The 20,146-nt window shown below is 40.2% G+C and overlaps 2 long non-coding RNA genes across 3 annotated transcripts in view; one reads left to right on the forward strand and one right to left on the reverse strand.

Moving 5' to 3' along the window:
• Positions 1 to 20,146, forward strand: part of LOC138738867 (uncharacterized) — a 208,093-nt gene that overhangs the window by 12,123 nt on the left and 175,824 nt on the right. The window contains exon 3 of one of the 2 annotated variants that reach the window (XR_011341830.1): positions 2,521 to 3,585. The exons of the other annotated variant lie outside the window; for it this stretch is intronic. This is a non-coding gene — a long non-coding RNA (uncharacterized lncRNA). Of the gene's footprint in view, positions 1 to 2,520; positions 3,586 to 20,146 lie in introns of those variants that run through there. 2 annotated transcript variants of the gene reach the window in all.
• Positions 3,043 to 8,236, reverse strand: LOC138738869 (uncharacterized). The gene is made up of 3 exons (XR_011341832.1): positions 8,096 to 8,236; positions 4,210 to 4,329; positions 3,043 to 3,483 (listed from the first exon to the last, which is right to left on the reverse strand). It is a non-coding gene; the product is annotated as an uncharacterized lncRNA (long non-coding RNA).

Genomic DNA, 20,146 nt, shown 5'->3' on the forward strand with positions numbered 1-20,146 from the left:
TTGCTCCTTTAACTAACCATTTAAGTCTGTTGTTGGACTGGTCAGTAGAACCCTGAGGAGCAGCGATTATGAATACTCTCCTCAATCTCCATGGGTCCATATCATGAGGCCAATCTGATCAATCTGAGATTGTGGAAGGACCATTTCTTATATCCTCGCCAAAAACCATATTCCTTTTTTGTATTTTAAAATGCTATCAAGGCTATGAGATGTAGTTCAGAAAATTATTTTTCAATTGCGATTAATTTTTGGCTTACTTTTGGTACAGATGAGGGCACTGTTGTTCAAAGCTTTATAAAAAGTATCAGTAAAATTAAATCCAGTTGGTTGGAACTTGGAACACAAAAGGATGGAATCCTTTGAGCATCGCATCAATTTCTATGATCTTTGGGCGCAGATAAATTACTGACTGAGTTTATGTTATTCTGTGAATATGGTTTCAAAGAACAAAATAATATTATTCTCCATCACTTTTCCACATATGACTAGTCATTTTACTGAATAGTAATTTGTACTCTCTTTTGAATTCTATTACCCCAACTAGGTCAGCTGTTGTCTTAGGAGATGAAAAAGACTATTTTGAATGATTTGGCAGCATTGTCTGTGTATTTACACTTTTTAAAATTCAACATTAAGTTTTCAAACACATTTTCTGACTAATATCTGTGCAAATTTGTGTGCAACTAGTTGAACGGAAAATTTTAAACTTTTTTTTCCAGTGAACATGGAGTACAGGAAATCAAATCAGGCTATATTCAGAGCAGGCAGAGTTGAAAGTGAGAAAGCGAGACAAAGGGAGGGAATGCTCCAAAATACTAGGGTGAGAGTGGAGGGACAGAAATGTGAAATAGAAGGAGGAGGTGCAGACAAAGGAAACAAAGAGTGTGGAAAATCTGCAAGAAGGGGAAAGATATGGGGATGGTAACAGGAGAGTAAAACACTTGCAAAAGACTGGCATTTCCATGGAATGGCTTGAGTTAGATCTTGCCAGAGGTGGAATTCCACGTGAAATAGGAAAAAGAAATAGGCTACAATACATAAAACAGAACATTGCAGCACAGTTCAAGCCCTTTGGCCCACAATGTGGTGCTGACTGATACAAGCCTACTCAAAAAATCCTAAACTTTCCATTTCTCATAACCCATGAGCTTTCTTTCATCCATATGCCTGTTTAAGAGTGTTTCAAATGACCTTACCACCCCCCCCCCCCAACAACACATTCCAGGGGTGGAGGTGGAGACTAGTACAATAGGGCCATTTTATTCTCTCTGTAAAAATAACTTAATCCTGATGCCTCCATGAAACTTTCCTCCCCTCTGGTTTTCGCCTCTCTTACCTCAGGAAAAAGGTGCTGGCTGACCTCCCCATCTATGCCTCTCATAATCTTGTAGATCTCTCATCACTTCAAAGAGAAAAGCCCCAGCTCTCCTAACCTTGCCTCATAAGACACATTCTCCATTCCAGGAAACATCCTGGTATATCTCTTCTGCATCCTTTCCATATCTTCCACATCATTCCTGTAATGAGGCGACTAGAACTGAACACAATATTCCAAATGCGGTATAACCAGAATTTTTTGAACTGCAACATTACCTCTTTACTCTGAAACTGAATCCTTGACAATGAAGGCCAGTATATCAAAAGGCTTCATAACTACCCTATCAACCTGCATGGCAACCTTGAGAGATCTATGGATTTGTAGTCCAAGGTCCCTCTGTTCTTCTACAGTGACAAGAATCCTGCCATGAACCATGTACTCTGCCTTCGTTTGACCTTCTAAAATGCATTGCTTCACACTTATCTCGATTGAACTCCATCTGCCACCTTTCTCCCAACTGTGCATCCTGTCTATATCTTATTGTAACCTACAACAATATTCTACACTACCCACAGCATCTCTATCCTCCAATGTCATCTGCAAACTTAGTGACCCAACTCCACTAGTCCCTGACCTCTCAGCAGAATCATATCCATCCACTATTACCCTCTGCTTTCCACAGGCAAGCAAAATCTGTCTCAGAGTAGAGATTTTATAAAAATTATAAAAGCAGGTAAAGCCTTTCTTCACTGTACATTTTAAGAATTTGGGAGGGAATGAGAAAGGTTCATTATAACGAGGAGAGGGAATCTTTGGAAGTATTTCAATTGAGCAAGCCAAAAATATTTCTATGAACAATAAAAAACTTACTTTTACATTGTAAAGCTCCCAATTGCTCCCTCAGTATAACTATCATACTGTTAAGATTTGGTGAACAGAAAGAAGTTGGAGCTGTTGAGGTTTAGGAGTTTGACTTGGCTGTCTGTTTCCATGGTGATTATAATGTAAATCTGAACAGGACAGTGGATCATGAACAGTGCACAGAGCTGGCAAGAGCAAATTTTTTAGCAACCTCATCCTGACCTGTGTATATTTTCAGCTCAATATCGACCAAGAAAGTGAGGTGATAGGTGAATATTCAAGTGTTTGTATTAATGCATAAAATTACAATCCAATGTAAAATCATGCCTATGACCTTCCAGATTGTCTCAGCCCAAATTTTGCAGATACAATGAAGGATTTCCTACAACAAGCTAATGCACTGTTGTCAAGGTAACTTGGAAAGAGCATTTGAGAATATGTGAAGAGATCATCCAGAGGCTTGTTGGGTACATTTTCAAAATTAAACAGAATACGTTTCCTGCAAAAAAAGGGATTGCTTATCTCGATCGAGAAATGGATGGGAGTGGACTTCAATCTGCTAGAGAAAAGGTGACATCAATACTAATCACCCATCGATTTTGAATAACATTACAGATTCAGATCCTTCTATGCCATGCTGCAATATTATTCCAAGTTCCTACAGGTTCTAACCATTGAGAAAAAAATATACCCTACTATTAGAATGCAGAGATAGAGATTACAGTATGTTAAGTGTAAGGTTACCCTCTGTGGTGAATTGTTCTTGGCCCTGCATGAGAAACAGATTTTAATGTGATGACTCCAATTATGGTGGCATCAATTGCACATGCTTCAGAACATTTGAAGATACCAGAACAAGCAGATAAAAGAAAGTCTCCATGTATTTTGCATGTTTTCATAGACCACAAACTATTTTTTGGTTGAAGTCAGTTATTCTAAGAAGAGCAGAATCAAGGCTATGATGGTCATTTTTAACTCTCAATTTGTGATGATGATGTTCAGTATTTCACTTAAATGCTTAATAATGTGACAATAAGAAGAATAAAAATCTTAATGCTACAAGTTGATGGTGATGATTTCTCAGCTTTGAGAAGAAATATTGAAGTTAGCTCAAAAATGTAATTCTGAGGCAGGCACAAAAATAGATGGAACAAATTTGATGACAGCATCATTTGAGTTTTGTACTGTTGAAGACATACTTTGTCCACAATCAAGGATGTACTAACTGGGAACATCTGGTGGTTATTCTTGGAGTTCTTCAACATGGAACACAACAGAGAAGGCCGACCGCAGACCTCCACCCCCTAAAATGACAGAATGAGAAGAAGACGAAATGAACTGACCCAGTGTGTAAAAGTAGATGACACATTTTCTTGTTTATTTTCATTGTTTGATGACATTGTTTAATGGGTTTAATGTATTGTATATGTTGAATGTATAGTGGGTGGGGAGGGGGGTGGGAAAGAAGGAGGGAAGGGAGGGGAGAAAAGGGGAGAAAATGACACTGTGTATATTCAAGAGGGAAATGTTTGTGTGTATTTTGGTTAATATGGTTCATAGTGTGAAAAATAAAAAAATTATTAAAAAAAAAAGAGAATCTTAAGTAAGGTTTGTTGACAGCATCTTGGCAATTTGCATATAAAGGTGATGGCATGTGAATTTGTTTATTTGTCTGGAATAAACCAATATAGTGAAGACTAGTTAGTTATATTTAACTTGCCAAGATTGTTGGGCCTGACTTCCAAGAACATAATTGAACAGGTCTGTTGATTACAGCCAAATATGACTTGACATCTTCCTTCTATGAGTTCAAAGCCACCATTAGTTTTTAGAATTTTTAAATTTAGACATACAGGCCTTCCAATTCATTAGCCCGTGCTGTCTAAATACCCCAATTTACCTGCAAACTAGAGCACCCAGAGGAAAACCATGTAGACATGGGGAGAACGTACAAACTCCTAACAGACAGCACTGGATTCGAACTTGGGTCGCTGACACTGTAAGAGCATTGCACTAATCACTATGCTAACCTGCCACCCCACAAGTGTAAGCAATGGGATTCTGCGCCAAAGGACCATCTTTAAATAGTGGTTAATCTTCACAACCGAGCAGTTGGCAGGAGGACCAGAATCCCAGACAGTTTGAGAAATCTGTGTACAACAATACAACAAAACACAGTCACACATCTCAATATCATCCTTTTTCAAATGGAGAAGCAGAAAGGTCTGCCAGATCATGAAGGAAGCTTAAAAAAAAGTAGCCACAGCTTGTCAGTCCATGCAGTACAATTTCCAATCTCCCTCCAATGCATAGAACTACACAACTGAATGTATCCCAGCTGATCTGTTGAAGATCACCAGTTCAAAACAAGGTTAAACCTCATGCAGTCAAAATTGATCCTAAGAGAATAGTTTATCTCCTCACCCTAAGAGAGATGATACCTCCCCCACCACCCCCGCCCCCCATCATATGTAATCATGATCCTTTCCATTGACGTTATTCATTTTCAGCTGACTGGATGTGTCAGGGCTGCAGAGAAACAATAGAGGAAATTTCTCACAGTTGTAATGATAGGGTGCTGGTGATCCTCCTGATCACTAGAGGGAGTTAGAAACTAATTTGTGGCAGCTTTGGTTGGATTCAAGATGGACGCCTCCACATGATTGTGCATGTGTATTTTAGCTAATAAAGTATAGTTGTTTTAAAGTAACCTGTTTCTTAATTATAATAAAAGAAACATCACAACAGTGGTTTGCAGGGTTCAGCAGACTCAGAATGCAAGCTTTGGTAATAAAGGTCAAAGGGCAGGCAGGGAAGTTATAGTGCAACTACTGTATTTAAAAATATTTATAAAATGGTTGCTTGCTCATTGTCTGAAGCACTATGTGCAGTTCTAGTCACCGTAATATTTGAATGTGTGATTGCACTAGAGAAGGTGCAAAGGAAATTCTCCAGGATGTTGATCAGATTTAAATTTTAAATTCATACATGCAACATGGAACAGGCCCTTTCAGCCCACAAGCCCATGCCACCCAGTTACACCCAATTAGCCTACAACCCTTGATATGTTTTGAAGGGTGGGAGAAAACTGGAGCACCTGGAGGAAACCCATGCAGACACTGAGAATACGTACAAACTCCTTACAGACAGAATCCCAGTCCCGATTGCTGGTGTTGTAACAGCGGTGCACTGACCGCTACGCTAACCATGCCGCCCATGGATCAGGAAGGAGAGTTTAACTAACGACAAGGGACTAGATCAGCTGCTTCAAGAGGAGTATGCTGAAAGTTGATCTGATAAAGTTTTATAACAAATATTACTGGTAAGAAATCTTTCAAAAACGGATGGGTAGAACTAGACAACCTAGATTTAGGATAAGAAAAGAGAGATTTAGAGGAAATCAGCAGAGATATATTTTCACCAAAATGATGGTGGAATTTGGAATGCACTGTGTGAGGAATTGGTGGGGCCAGTACTCTCACACATTTAGATGAAGACATGAATCTCCTTGGCATAGAAGGTGACGACCCAGGTGCTGACGAATGTGAAAAGTCTAGATCTGCAGTTGATGATTGATATTGTGGGGAAAGGACATCTTTCTGTGAATCTTATTATTGCCGTCACTGATGATGGCCAACTTAGCAACAAAGACCACTTTAAATAGTGCCAATGTGCAAATGCCTAAATATCCTGCCAGGATATATTAGATAACATTTTGTTTTACTATTAGCAGTCTCAGTTAAGATACATTGCTTGACTGTCATTTGTAACCCCACAGGAAACTCAGTGGATATATTTGAAAGTGTATGGAAAAGGTAAACCTTGAGCATTCCTGCTTGCCAAGATACAGTATAACATGGTGTAGGTTCTAATAGGAGCAATTGAATTTAGAACTGATTTTAAGAAGAATATCCTACCATGTACAAAAGTTGCTTCTTAGAAGAGTTAGACTGAAATTAATCATTCAGCAGACAGGAGATCAAGATGAGCAATTGTGAGGTAAACAATTTTCCCATCTGTGTTTATTTTTATGAGCTTCATTTTGCAAATAATTACACAAAAATGCTGGAGAAACTCAGCAAGTCACGTAGCATTCATTATGTAGCAAAAATACAAATACATAATGAATGTTTTGTGCCTGCGTCCTTCATTATGAGCAAAAAGCAGGCAGGTGCCTGAATAAAATGGTGGGGGGAGGTTCAGGGGAAGGAGCATAGGGTCACAGGCAAAAGACATAGGTAGATATGGGTGGGAGGCCACATGAAAAAATGCTGAGAAGTGATTGGGGATTTTGTAGTGAAACAAACTTAATATAAAGACCAACTTCTATGGCAATTAAATCAGAGGAGAATGCTCCTTTCCTCGAGTTTGATGAATGATAAAGCGAGCAGAGCTGCTGACTCAAAGCTCCATCGATCAGGATTCAACCTTCTGTGCTGCCTGTGTGGAGTTTGTGCATTTGTCTTGTGTCTGTGTTTTGAAACTGGTCAGTTTCTTCCTATGTCCCAAAGGTTTTGTTGATTCATTGGCCAATGTAAATTGGCCCTTCTGTTTAAGTAAAGGCATGCAGTTGAAGGGAATGTGGCTGGAAATAGATCACTGGACAACTTAACAGGGAATAAGATTGTTCTCAAACTGTCAATGACTCAATGGACCAAGATAGCATCTGGTTTGGAAGAAGAGAGAGTTGTATAGCAGGGATAGGCAATATGGAGCAAATGAGGTACTTGAGGAGTATAATAAATGCAAGAAAAAACTCGTAAAAATTCAGGAAGGCAGACAATGTGAAGGAAAATTCTATGGGTTTCTTCAAGTATATTAAGAGCAAAAGGATAGTAAGGGACAATATTGGTCCCATTGAAGATCAGAGTGGTCAGCTATGTATGGAGTCAAAAGAGATAGAGGAAATCTTAAATGTTTTTTTTATGTGTTTACTCAGGAAACTGGCACAAAGCCTAAGGAAGTAAGGAGGTCATGGAGCCTATACAGATTAGAGAAGGAAGTGCTTGTTGTCTTAAACCAAATAAGAGTGGGTAAATCCCCAAGGCCTGACAAGATATTCTCTCGGTCCTTGAGGGAGGCTAGTGTAAAAATTGCAGGGGCTCTGGGAGAAATATTTAAAATGAATCACAAAAAAAAGTTGGTTGGCAGGTGCAGCAGGCTCTCAAGAAGGCAAATGGAATATTGGCCATTGCTAGAGGGATTGAATTTCAGAGCAGGGACATTATGCTGCAGCTGTAAAAGGTGATGCCACATCTGGAATACTGCGTACAGTTCTGGTCTCCTTACTTGAAGAAGGATGTACTGGCTTTGGAGATGATATGGAGGGGGTTCACCAGGTTGATTCCAAAGATGAGGGGGTTAGTATATGAGGAGAGATTGTCATCTGGGACTTCTTTCTCTTTGGCTTGGCTTCGCGGACGAAGACTGGAATTTAGAAGAATGAGAGGGGATCTAATTGACATGTGAAAAGCAAATATAAGATAGGGGTAGATAAGTTGTTTCCATTGGTGGGATAGACTAGAACTAAAGGACATAACCTCAAGATTCAGGGTGGTAGATTTAGGACATAGATGAGGAGGAACTGCTTTTTCCAGAAGTGGTGAATCTATGGAATTCTCTGCCAATTGAAGCAGTGGCTGCGACCTCAATAAATATATTTAAGACAAGGTTGGATATATTTTTACATAACAGAGATATTAAGGGATATGGGGAAAAGGCAAATAGGCAGAGATGAGCCAATCATCAGATCTGCCATGATCTCATTGAATGGTGGAGCAAGTTCTCCTGTTCCTATTTCTTATGATGTTATATGAATCATTCACATTTGCTCACACAGCCCTGAATATTGATGCTCTATCTTTTGTGTACTGGAGAAACTATGAGGATAGTTTGAAGTTCTAGTAGTTCACTTACAGTTAAAAGAACAGAAGCAAGGCACACAACTTGACAGAGTACGATCTAAAATTCATATGGTTTATTCACATAACACATGGACCAATTGGTTGTCAAGTCACATTCCAAGGCAGTTCAGTCATAGCTGTGCACAGTTTACATTTTACCATATACGGTTATAATGAACATCCCTTGGGTACTAATTATGCAACCACCATTGACAGATCATTGACATAAAACAATGAGGTTAGTGACAGCATTATCGCAGTCATGAGGTACTTAAGCTGACGTATAGGATACTACACTATCAAGGCTAGATGCAGATCGGAGCTTTGCAGAACATGTTCTTCTATGAAGGCACATTTATGACATAAAAGAGGTTGAACGTTGAGTGGGTGGGGAGGGAAGGGAGGGGGGGAAAAGGGGAGAAAATGACAAGAGGGAAATGTTTGTGTGTATTTTGGTCAGTATGGTTCATAGTGTGAAAAATTTTAAAAAAAGATGTCTAACCATCGTGTTCATCAATCCTTGTTTATTCACTATTTCACCATGCTTTCTTGAGCCTCATGTTCAAATAGTTTCAGCAATACATGAACTATCGTACCAAAATCATCTCAGCCTATGTTATTTCTGATGAGAATGTAAATTTTCATTAAAAATACACTGAGCATTACTTATCTTTTCTCATAAATAGGGGTCCAAAATCCTATGTCGTTTGTTACTTATGTCTAAAAACCTTTCTCAGATTGAATATGCAAATGAAAGTAGATACCTGAGAAATAAAAAGTGAGAGAGTGGGTTTATTGGTCCTGGGCACCTCATACTCTATGTTGGTCGAGAGAAAGAGTGAGTTAGAATGAGAGGTACAACACATTGTACTCCATCAGCCAGCTCCCCACCATGACTACCAGCCCCCCCACATCTCCATCGGGCACACAAAACTCAAAACGGTCAACCAGTTTACCTATCTTGGCTGCACCATTTCATCGGATGCAAGGATCGACAACAGACTCGCCAAGGCAAATAGCGCATTTGGAAGACTACACAAAAGAATCTGGAAAAACAACCAACTGAGAAACCTCACAAAGATTAGCGTATACAGAGCCGGTGTCATACCCACACTCCTGTTCGGCTCTGAATCATGGGTCCACTACCGGCATCACCTACGGCTCCTAGAACGCTTCCACCATGTTGTCTCCACTCCATCCTCAACATTCATTGGAGCGACTTCATCCCTAACGTCGAAGTACTCGAGATGGCAGAGGTCGACAGCATCGAATCCACGCTGCTGAAGATCCAATTGCGCTGGGTAGGTCACGTCTCCAGAATGGAGGACCATTGCCTTCCCAAGATCGTGTTATATGGTGAGCTCTCCACTGGCCTCCGTGACAGAGGTTCACCAAAGAAGAGGTACAAGGACTGCCTAAAGAAATCTCTTGGTGCCTGCCACATTGACCACCGCCAGTGGGCTGATATCGCCTCAAACCGTGCATCTTGGCGCCTCACAGTTCGGCGGGCAGCAACCTCCTTTGAAGAAGACCGCAGAGCCCACCTCATTGACAAAAGACAAAGGAGGAAAAACCCAACACCCAACCCCAACCAACCAATTTTCCCTTGCAACCGCTGCAACCGTGTTTGCCTGTCCCGCATCGGACTTGTCAGCCACAAATGTGCCTGCAGCTAACATGGACATTACCCCTCCATAAATCTTCGTCCATGAAGCCAAGCCAAAGACAACACATTAACTTCAATTAACTAACTTGGAAATGTTTTGCAGATTATATTCCAAATATAGTTTCTTCTTTGGATCAATAAAGTGAAATAATTTAAGGGGACTGGGAGGCGACAGATGGTGGAATCTGAAATAAAACACAAATAGCTGGAAAAACTGCTACTCAGTCTGTTGAATTGTGATTGTGAAATAATTTCATCTCAATTTATGGTTAATTTTCATCACAACATAAGAATTAATTTAATCTTCTAGTTCTTAAGAACTTGGTATTCTGACTATTTATTGAGTGCTTTTCCATTATTTGTCAACAAAAATAATTTGGACAGCTTTAATTCATTTCTTAGTTGAGAGACATAGAAATTTAAAATGAGTTGTAAGTGCAGCATTCAGAAGTGTCTGTATTAGGAATACTGTGAATAAACAGAAAGCTTTTTCCTGGAATTTATGTCCAGCAGCCCATCATTTGCATGTAAAGTAAGTTTGTGGAAATCAGATTCCCCTCACTCCAGGGAGCTTGCGCATCAGTTACCATGGCTCCCTGATGCACAGGCAATTTGTATCTGTTCTGTTTTTTGCATGAACACACTGACGTAAATCCCCTGATGAGAGTCTTGTGTTCCCTTCTCACCCATGCAATTTGACGACCTGAGAAGTGTTTTTTCCTGATGTGACTAAATGAAGAAACCTCACTTCTCACCAGGCATTGGGAATGATTTTTGAGCAAGTTATTTGAATTAGGTATAATTTAAACTCATTTACAATGCAGATGGAAATATATGATCAATAGTCAGATCTCGTGATTGGTTTATCAAAATTATCATTCTTCATGCTAATACTGCTCATCTGAGACAAGACTGTGCAGACTTACAGATCAAGAGAGATACAAAGTAGATGGGGTAGAAATAAACATGGAACAAAAGGCTGAGATAATTGGGGTCTCCATTTCCTCTAGTGATGACATTTACTGGGAGTTTTGTTTAAACAGGGCTCAAAGAATTATTGTAGACCAGGGGTCTCAAGCTTGCGGCCCGCGGGCCAACTGCGGCCCTCGGGACGATAATTTGTGGCCCTGCCTTAATATGAAAGTTTAATGTTAGTGCGGCCCGCGAGTTTGATATGATTGGCACTTTTCAGTGTTTTGTGCGGAGCTGAACGAACCTACCAATCTCGGTGGGGTATTTTGCTCTCGGGGGCGGGACATCGGCTGGGCTTATTGCGAATATAAGCATATTTGTGTGCATTTTCTATTTGTCATTATATGCACGTGGCACATGCGCAATTTCCGCGGCCACTCCCGCTTCACGCGCTTCGGCGTCCAGTCTGAACCCGGAAGTTGTTGCTCAGCGGGACAGAAAAAGAAGCGGAAAAGACAGTTCAGCGGGCAGCAACATCCTTTGAAGAAGACCGCAGAGCCCACCTCACTGACAAAAGACAAAGGAGGAAAAACCCAACACCCAACCCCAACCAACCAATTTTCCCTTGCAACCGCTGCAACCGTGTCTGCCTGTCCCGCATCGGACTTGTTAGCCACAAACGAGCCTGCAGCTGACGTGGACATTACCCCTCCATTAATCTTCGTCCGCGAAGCCAAGCCAAAGAAGAAAGAAGAAGAAACAGCCCCAAACATGTCTTTTTCAAAGCCTGCAGTGAAGAGAAAGGTTGGTGATGAGCACAGACAATTTCAGGAAAAGTGGGAAGTGCAATATTTCTTTGTTGAGCACAGGGGTATCCCGACGTGTCTTATTTGCACAGAGAAAGTTGCAGTGCACAAAGAATACAATTTGAAACGTCATTACACAGCTAGACATGCTGAGGAGTATGCAAAATACGAAGGAGATGAGAGAACCAACCGGGTTGCTAATCTTAAAACCTGTCTAGTGAGGCAACAAGATTTCTTTAAGAAAGCAACCAAAGAGAATGATGCAGCAGTCGAAGCTAGCTACGTGGTTAGTGAGATGATTGTTAAAGCAGGAAAGCCATTCACAGAAGGTGAATTTGTGAAAAAGTGCATATTACAGGCTGCAAGTATTGTCTGTCCAGAAAAGAAAGGTCAGTTTAGCAACATCAGCTTTTCTGCCAACACTGTGGCAGAGCGCATTTCTGACCTGTCAAGTGACATTTATGATCAACTGTGTGAGAAAGCAAAATGTTTCAGTGTATACTCAGTCGCTCTTGATGAGACCACAGACATCACCGACACTGCCCAGGTCGCAATCTGTTTGTGGTGTTGATGACAATTTTGAAGTCACAGAGGAGTTGCTCACAGTAATTCCAATGCATGGCCAGACCACCGCTCGAGATATTTTACCAGCTGTGTGATGCCATTGAGAATGCCGGTTTGCCATGGAAGAGGTTTGTTGGAATAACAACCGATGGAGCGCCATCAATGACAGGGATGAAAAATGGACTGGTGGCACTTGTTAAAAAAAAACAGGAAGAGGCCATTGCTCTGCACTGCATTATCCATCAGCAGGCTCTTTGCAGCAAATGCCTGAAGTTTGACAATGTGATGTCTGTCGTTATGAAATGCATCAACCAAATCAAATCCAGGAGCTTAAAGCACAGAAGTTTCCGTGCTTTTTTAGAGGAAATGGAGACAGATTATGGGGATGTGCTCTACTTCACTGAGGTACGTTGGCTCAGCAGGGGAAACATATTGAAGAGGTTTTTTGAGTTGAGAGCGGAAGTGAAAGCCTTCATGGAGAAAGATGGGGTTGCTGTTCCCGTGCTAAGTGATCCCAAATGGCTCATGGACTTAGCTTTTCTTGTTGATATTACACATGAGCTTAATGTACTGAAGTACTTAAGTTACAAGGCCAGGGGCAACTTGTCAGTGCTGCCTATGACAACGTGAGAGCATTCTCTGTGAAACTTATGTTATGGAAAGCCCAGCTTTCTCAGACAAACCTTTGCCATTTCCCAGCATGCAAGGCACTCATGGATTCAGGCACACCATTCAGTGGTGAGAAGTATGTGGATGTCATTTTGAAGCTACAGGAGGAATTTGATCACAGATTTGCAGACTTCAAGATGCACAGAGCCACATTTCAAATTTTTGCAGACCCCTTCTTTGATGTGCAAGATGCCCCTCCTGTGCTTCAAATGGAGCTCATTGACCTGCAGTGCAACTCTGAACTCAAAACCAAGTTCAGGGAGGTGAGTGGAAAAGCAGACAAGCTTGGGCAATTTTTGAGAGAATTGGCCCCCCAGCTTCCCTGAGCTTTCCCGAATGTTCAAGCGGACCCTGTGTCTTTTTGGGAGCACATACTTGTGTGAAAAGCTCTTCTCTACCTTGAACTTCAATAAGTCCAAGTACAGGTCCAGACTTACTGACGAGCATCTTCAAGCCCTACTGAGGGTCTCAACTGCCTCCTCCCTTAAGCCAAATGTGGCTCGGCTATGCGAGAGGAAGCGCTGCCAGATCTCTAGCAGTAAGAAATAGGCAGAAGAAGACATGTTCATAACAGTTTATGTTCAATGTTCCATTCATGTTCAGAAAGTTAAAGGTTAAAGAACTGTTAATACAGACATTTAAATCTGAATAATAATAATTACATTTCTCCAGTCAGCAACTATATGTGGTTTCTTCAGTCTTCTATATCTGCTGTATTATTATTTTCATTATTATTATTTTCATTTTATTTATTTATTACTGATTGATTTTACTTTTTTTCTTATGAATTGTTAAATAATTTATTTTTTCATCTTATTTTGTGTTAAAAAATAAAAATAAAGACATTTGATAACATTGGAATGTTTTTGTAAAAGCTTTTTTTGTGGAAAACCTGATGTGGCCCAGCCTCACCCAGACTCTACCTCCAGCGGCCCCCAGGTAAATTGAGTTTGAGACCCCTGTTATAGACCCTTTCCATCCAGCAACAGTATTTTGACCCACCACCATCAAGAAAGAGGTAATAGGAGCATTGAAATTAGGATGGGAAATAACTTTTTCCCACAGGCTATGAGATTGATGAACAGTATCCTGTAAATGAGAAAATCATTAAATATTTACATATATTTGTTTTAAATTATATCTCTAAGTACATGTAATTATTATGTGCTGTTTATTGTGCTTCGTGGTCTGGAGAAATGCTGTTCATCTGGTTTTGTATAAGGTGTCTGAGGAGGGGTAGCACATCTGGTGGGGGGGGAGTGCTGCCATGCCCTTTTTGGGCAGCTCGTCCACCTTTGGTCCCCACCTGGTGCTTAGCTCTCACCTGTGGCTCTGAGTAGCTGTAGGACGCGCAGCGGCCACTGTTTCTGCAGACGGGCTAAACCAGGTGAGGTTAGCCAACTGATCTTCAACCCTTGGAGAGGTAGGGGATCTGTCTATCCCAGCATGTAAAGTTGGGCCTGGAAGATTGAGCAGAAAAGACCAATTAAAGGTCCAACGGACAAGAAGGCAAATGTTGTGGAGCGCTTAGAGCATGACAAGGCTTAGATGTCCTGGTCATCCACTGCAGCAAGAGAGGCCTCCAACCATAATGGTTCTGCCATTGGATCAAAGTCTCTTCTGCCAAGAGAGTGGGATCGCTCGTGTGCAACGGCTGTTAACTTAAAACTCCAACATGCACAGGTTTTTGTTTGTGTCTTCTTTGAATCAAAGGACTACCAATAATAATATGTAGTTAGCTGACAATAGACTTAAACTTGAAATAACTGGAAAATGAGAGAAGGAGGCAAAAGAGAAATGAACAGTGAAGACAAAACCAGATCCAGGTGGCCTTCCCAACTATTATACTTGGTTACATTTGCAATTAGAATTGAACTAATTAGAATTAGTGCCCAAAACCATTCATTAATAATTGAGATCATGAGAGCATTATGTAGGCAGTTTCAGAAAACCAGAGAATTGCTGGCTGGAATTATGATTAAGGTGTCATTATTTCATCAGGGGTAGAAATTACTGTGAACCATTGCTCAGGGTCAGTTCAGGGTGGAGGGTGGACTGAATGTTAACCTTATGATTCTGGATCTGTACTAGCAGTGGGACAGTGTTATTTTTACCCTTCCAGATTATTTATCCAATCTGGAAACTGGTAGACAGATGCATGCTGAGGAGAGAAAGCTGAATAAAAAGTCATGAATTCTGACCAATTATAGAAAACAATTAAGAGGTTAATTATCCAGAAACAAAAACAAAAAAAAGTTGAAAAATATATTAAACACAAAGGAAATGAAAATAATATTGTGAAAATCTGTGGAAAACAGGTTTAAAGTTTTCTAAATAGAAACAATTGATTTGATGAAAGAAATAGTTAAAAAAAGGTCTGTAAGACTAGGAATTCTCAGGTGAATACAATGAAATAAACATTTGTTTTGAAAACAAAAATCAAATGCACTTCAAGAACAACGTGTAGTGAAGTATATGATGAGATGTTAGCTGAAGGCTCCATTTTAAATATAGAAAAACTTCAGTAATCGAATAAGGTTCATTGTACATGGCTCCCACTCATTGAAAACTGTTGTGTAATTATTGAATGAATCAGAAAGCATTCATTGTCTGGCTTAAATTTTAAAACTTGGTAGATTGTTGGACATGGAAATGAAGTTCTAAGAAATATCAGACAGAGTAAGATGGGAAGCAATGATGCTCAATTTCAAAATCTAAATTTCAAGATGCGCCTTTGGTTATGTTATTTATTGAGAAGATCAGCCAATGGGTTGTAGGTGAGATAGGATATATTTGTGGAAAAACAAAGTCACTTTATGATCTTAAAATTATGTCAAATAAAGAACAGGATAAAAGATAAACTATAATAACATTTCCAATAAAGACAGTGAGATCCCCCAAAAAAAAAGTATAAAATGTTGTTACATGAAGATGTAACATAAAATTATGATGTGGTCATTGTTAATTGATGATTTGTGGAATTTTACTATTTGTAGACTGAATGCCAATTTTTCGACATTGTAACAGCAGTTCCAGTTCAGAAATATTTAATTTGTAACAAAAGGTGTAGGACTCAATAAAAATACTACATAAAGTACCTTTCTATTTTTGCCTTTTGTTTTTGGTGAACTTAGTCAAATTGTGCAAATTGAAAGAAGAGCAGGCAACTTTTACCTAGAAATCAAGAAAATACAGATGCTGGGAATTGAAAATAAAAACAGAAAATGCTTTCAAGGTTCTTCAATCTGAAATGTTAGCTCTTGTTTATTTACTACATGCTGCAAGACCTGCTGAGTGCTTCCAGTATTCACTGTTCTTATTTAAGTTTTTGCTGGAACTTCATCCCTAACATCGAAGTACTCGAGATGGCAGAGGCCGACAGCATTGAATCCACGCTGTTGAAGATCCAACTGCGCTGGGTAGGTCACATCTCCAGAATGGAGGACCATTGCCTTCCCAAGATCGTGTTATATGGCGAGCTCTCCACTGGCCATCATGTCAGAGGTGCACCAAAGAAGAGGTACAAGGACTGCCTAAAGAAATCTCTTGGTGCCTGCCACATTGACCACCGCCAGTGGGCTGATATCCCCTCAAACCATGCATCTTGGCGCCTCACAGTTCGGCGGGCAGCAACCTCCTTTGAAGAAGACCGCAGAGCCCACCTCACTGACAAAAGACAAAGGAGGAAAAACCCAACACCCAACCCCAACCAACAAATTTTCCCCTGAAACCGCTGCAACCGTGTCTGCCTGTCCGGCATCGGACTTGTCAGCCACAAACGAGCCTGCAGCTGACGTGGACATTTACCCCTCCATAAATCTTCGTCCGTGAAGCCAAGCCAAAGAAGAAAGAAAAGATTTGTTCCTCAAAAAACAGAAAGAAGGATCAGATTATTTGGTTGTGTTGTAGTGGCGGCAACACTGCTCCTGGAAGAACACACACAACCAGACAGGTTGAGCTCATTGAGCAGACTACTTTATTGCAGGCTGCTGGGCTGCACTTATATTCCCAGCCCGAACCTGGCTGAGAACCGCGCTGGAGGGCGCTGACGTCACCCGGGCGTCACGTGGTCCCCCAACGTGGGGCTTCTGAGCCCCATGCTGGGAGGAAAGGAAAACCCCTGACGACGCCATTTTTGCCGGCTGTCTTACAAGCGGGGCCGGTTCGCCTGCCAGGTGGTGAGCCGCCACAGTGTAACATTAGGGCCAGAGTTGGATGTTGTCAGTCCTTTTGCCTCTAAACCTATTGTGCTTCAGATTTTTTCTCCAACTTTTATTGAGATTTTGCCATTTTTGATGTATCCTATAATTTTATATATTAAGAAATTATCTGGAGTTCAGTAGTTGGAGATAACTACTGTGTTTCCTGTGGAACAACGAGTGATTCAACTGCAAAATTAGCCATGATGTACACACTGACTCCTAAAAAGATAATGTGCAATTTAAATACAGATTTTTAAAAAAGATGTTAAATAATTTCCCTTCACTTTATCAAAGGTTCCTTTTTGACAAAATTCAACAATGCATACATATCCAACATAGTTAATTCAGCAATTTTTTTCTCTGTAGTGTTCAGTTCGAAGATCAGGTGGGAATTGAGTTATCGGTTTTCATAACTCCCAGATGAACTCAATTTGATGAACTTTGCATCTGATTTGACCACAAGAACACTGCACACTGCCATGTTTCCGATGATCTTCTACTGTCAGTATCTGAGGATGATGTGTGGGCTGCCTTCAGGAGAGTGAATCCAAGGAAAGCATCTGGTCTGGATGCAGTACCCAGCTGAGTGTCGAAAACTTTTGCTGACCAACTTGCAATGTATTCATGGATATCTTCAACATCTTACTCCAGCAGGTTCTAGTATCCATATGTTTCAAACAGGCCTCAATTAAGAGAGTAATAACCTGCTTAAATGACGAGTGGCTCTCACATCCACAGTGATAAAGTGTTTTGAGAGGCTGGTTTTAAACATATCAGCTCCTGTCTGAGTGACAACATGGATCTGTTCCAATTTGCCTACTCCAGCAACAGGTCTAAGGCAGATACCATCTCATTTCCTCCACACAAAGCTCTGAAACACCTGGACAGCAAAGATGCATACATCAATGCTGATTATTGACTACAGTTCAGCATTCAGGGTTTGTCTTGGTCACCAATTTTACAACTGAAGTAGAATTCAAAGGCTTTCTTACTAAATGCAGTCATGCTGAGTTTTTGAGCCTTAAGCGTATACTTATCACAGATGTCACAGCATGTATTGCAGCTGTTGCAACATTGACGAGACATTTCTGCTGTATGGAATATTCCTGAAGACAATGAATGCTATTGTTAAATACACTCACTATGCTATTACGCGAAGAGCATGTGCATCACGTGTTCAATCTATAATCAATGTAATGCACAGCATTGGTTTATGTGAGCTGTTTTTCTAGCTTGACTAAGCATGCCCAGGCCTAAGACAACATTTGCATAACACCTGCATTGAGTGTATGCCCAGGCATGTTTGGATTGATCAAAACACCTTGCTTTGTGGCAGGAAACTATAAAAATAGGTTATATCTAGAAAACGATACCTGATAGGAAAAAAATTAAAAATTAAGGGGTTCTTGATGATCAGCAGCCCAGAGCCCACCATATACACCCAAAAGTGTTCAGGAAGCAAAGTCTACATTGTCCAGTGTTACTGGTAAAAAAAAATACCTCCTCAATCTCCATCAGTACCAGAGCACCACAGGGCTGTGTTCTTAGCACCCTGTTCTACGTGCTTTATACTTATGACTGTGCAGTTTGCTATGACACAACACCATATGCAATATTTCTGACAATACATGTTATCTGGAATTCAAGCAACTGGCAGCCTCAGCAACCAGCAAAAATATCTCGGAATATAAATAGGTAAAAAGTACAAAAATTTAAAATCGGCAACCCTTGCAGTCAGGTTGGCAATCATGCAACATTCAATTGAGCCACTGGCCATTCACTTATCCAGCATCTACCAATCGCCATAGGTGCTGGATACATGGGGCTTTATTCCTGTTGGTTGTACACAAAGGGATAATGTCAACGTTCAGGAGGGAGATTGAAAACTTGGCTGAATGGTGTACTAACAACATCCTTGCACTCAACAACACCAAAACCAAGGAGCTGATTGTAGACTTTAGGAAGGGTAAACCAGCAATATATGATCCTATGATCATTGGGGGATAAGAGGTTGAGAGGATGAGAAAATTTAAATTCCTGGCATTCACTGTCTTGGAGGATCTTTTATGAACCCAGCACACTAATGTCACTGTGAAGAAAGCACATCAGCACCTCTACTTCCTCAGGTATTTGGGGACTTTTGGTATGACCTCAAAAATCTTTGCAAACTTCTGCAGATGTGTAGTGGAAAGTGTGCTGACTGGCTGCATCATGGCTTGGTGTGGGGGCACCAGTACCTCTGAACAGAAATCCTTGCAAAAGTTAGTGGACACATCACAGGCAAAACTCTCCCCACCATCAAGAAAATCTACATGGAGCTCTGACGCCGGATTGCAGCAGTAATCACCATCAAGAACGTGCTTTGTTCTTGCTGCTGCCATCAGGAAAGAGGTATAGGTGTCACAGCACACGCATCACCAGGTTCAGGAGCAATTGTTACCATCAGACTCCAAAACAACAGACTCGCGTAGAGATTCAGATAGGAACTCTTACTTATTACTGAATATTTTTGTATTGGAAAGTAAGTTGGCCGACATTTCTTTCTTTGTTTACATTTTTCATTTTTCTTTACATATCTTTTCTTGAGTACAATTTTTCAAATTATCTATAAGTAGAAATTCTGTGTGGATTGAAGGAAAAAGTATCTCAGAGTTGTATTTGATGTCATGTATGTACTCTGACAATAAACCTGAACTTTTTACTTTGAACCTGCCTTATGGCAGATTATGGCAAGATTTTGCAATGTCTTTCCTTCTTTATCTTTTGTCATAATCTGTTCCTACTTTATCTCCTGTTCTCCTAAGATATTTTTGTCCACTGAACCTAGTTACCCATTTACTTTCTCTCACTGTTTCTTCAAAATTTACTCTGTTATTTCAAGGTAGAACAACTGAATGCAGACCTGCAAATTACATTGAAACAAGTATGGCCTAATGTTTGTGCATTACACATTGAATTTGAGTGACTGACCCCAAATTAGAAATAAAAACCTTTAAAAATGAAACTGCTGAAAATTTGGCACAAAATATATCCTTTCTTAAATTTCTGATATTTCTAAAAAATAAAGGAAACATGAAAATATAGCAAAAAACTTATTAAAGATGTGGGAACAGTCTGATAATATATTTTTAAGCAATCAGATTGATAATGTTAATATGCTTGAATAACAATTCTATTGCAAAATTATGGTTATTTTTGTGTTGTGTGAGTTCATGTTTTTGTTAACAAAGCAGAGAGAGATTTAA

Source organism: Narcine bancroftii, chromosome 7, assembly GCF_036971445.1.
Source record: "Narcine bancroftii isolate sNarBan1 chromosome 7, sNarBan1.hap1, whole genome shotgun sequence".
NCBI lineage: Eukaryota > Metazoa > Chordata > Chondrichthyes > Torpediniformes > Narcinidae > Narcine > Narcine bancroftii.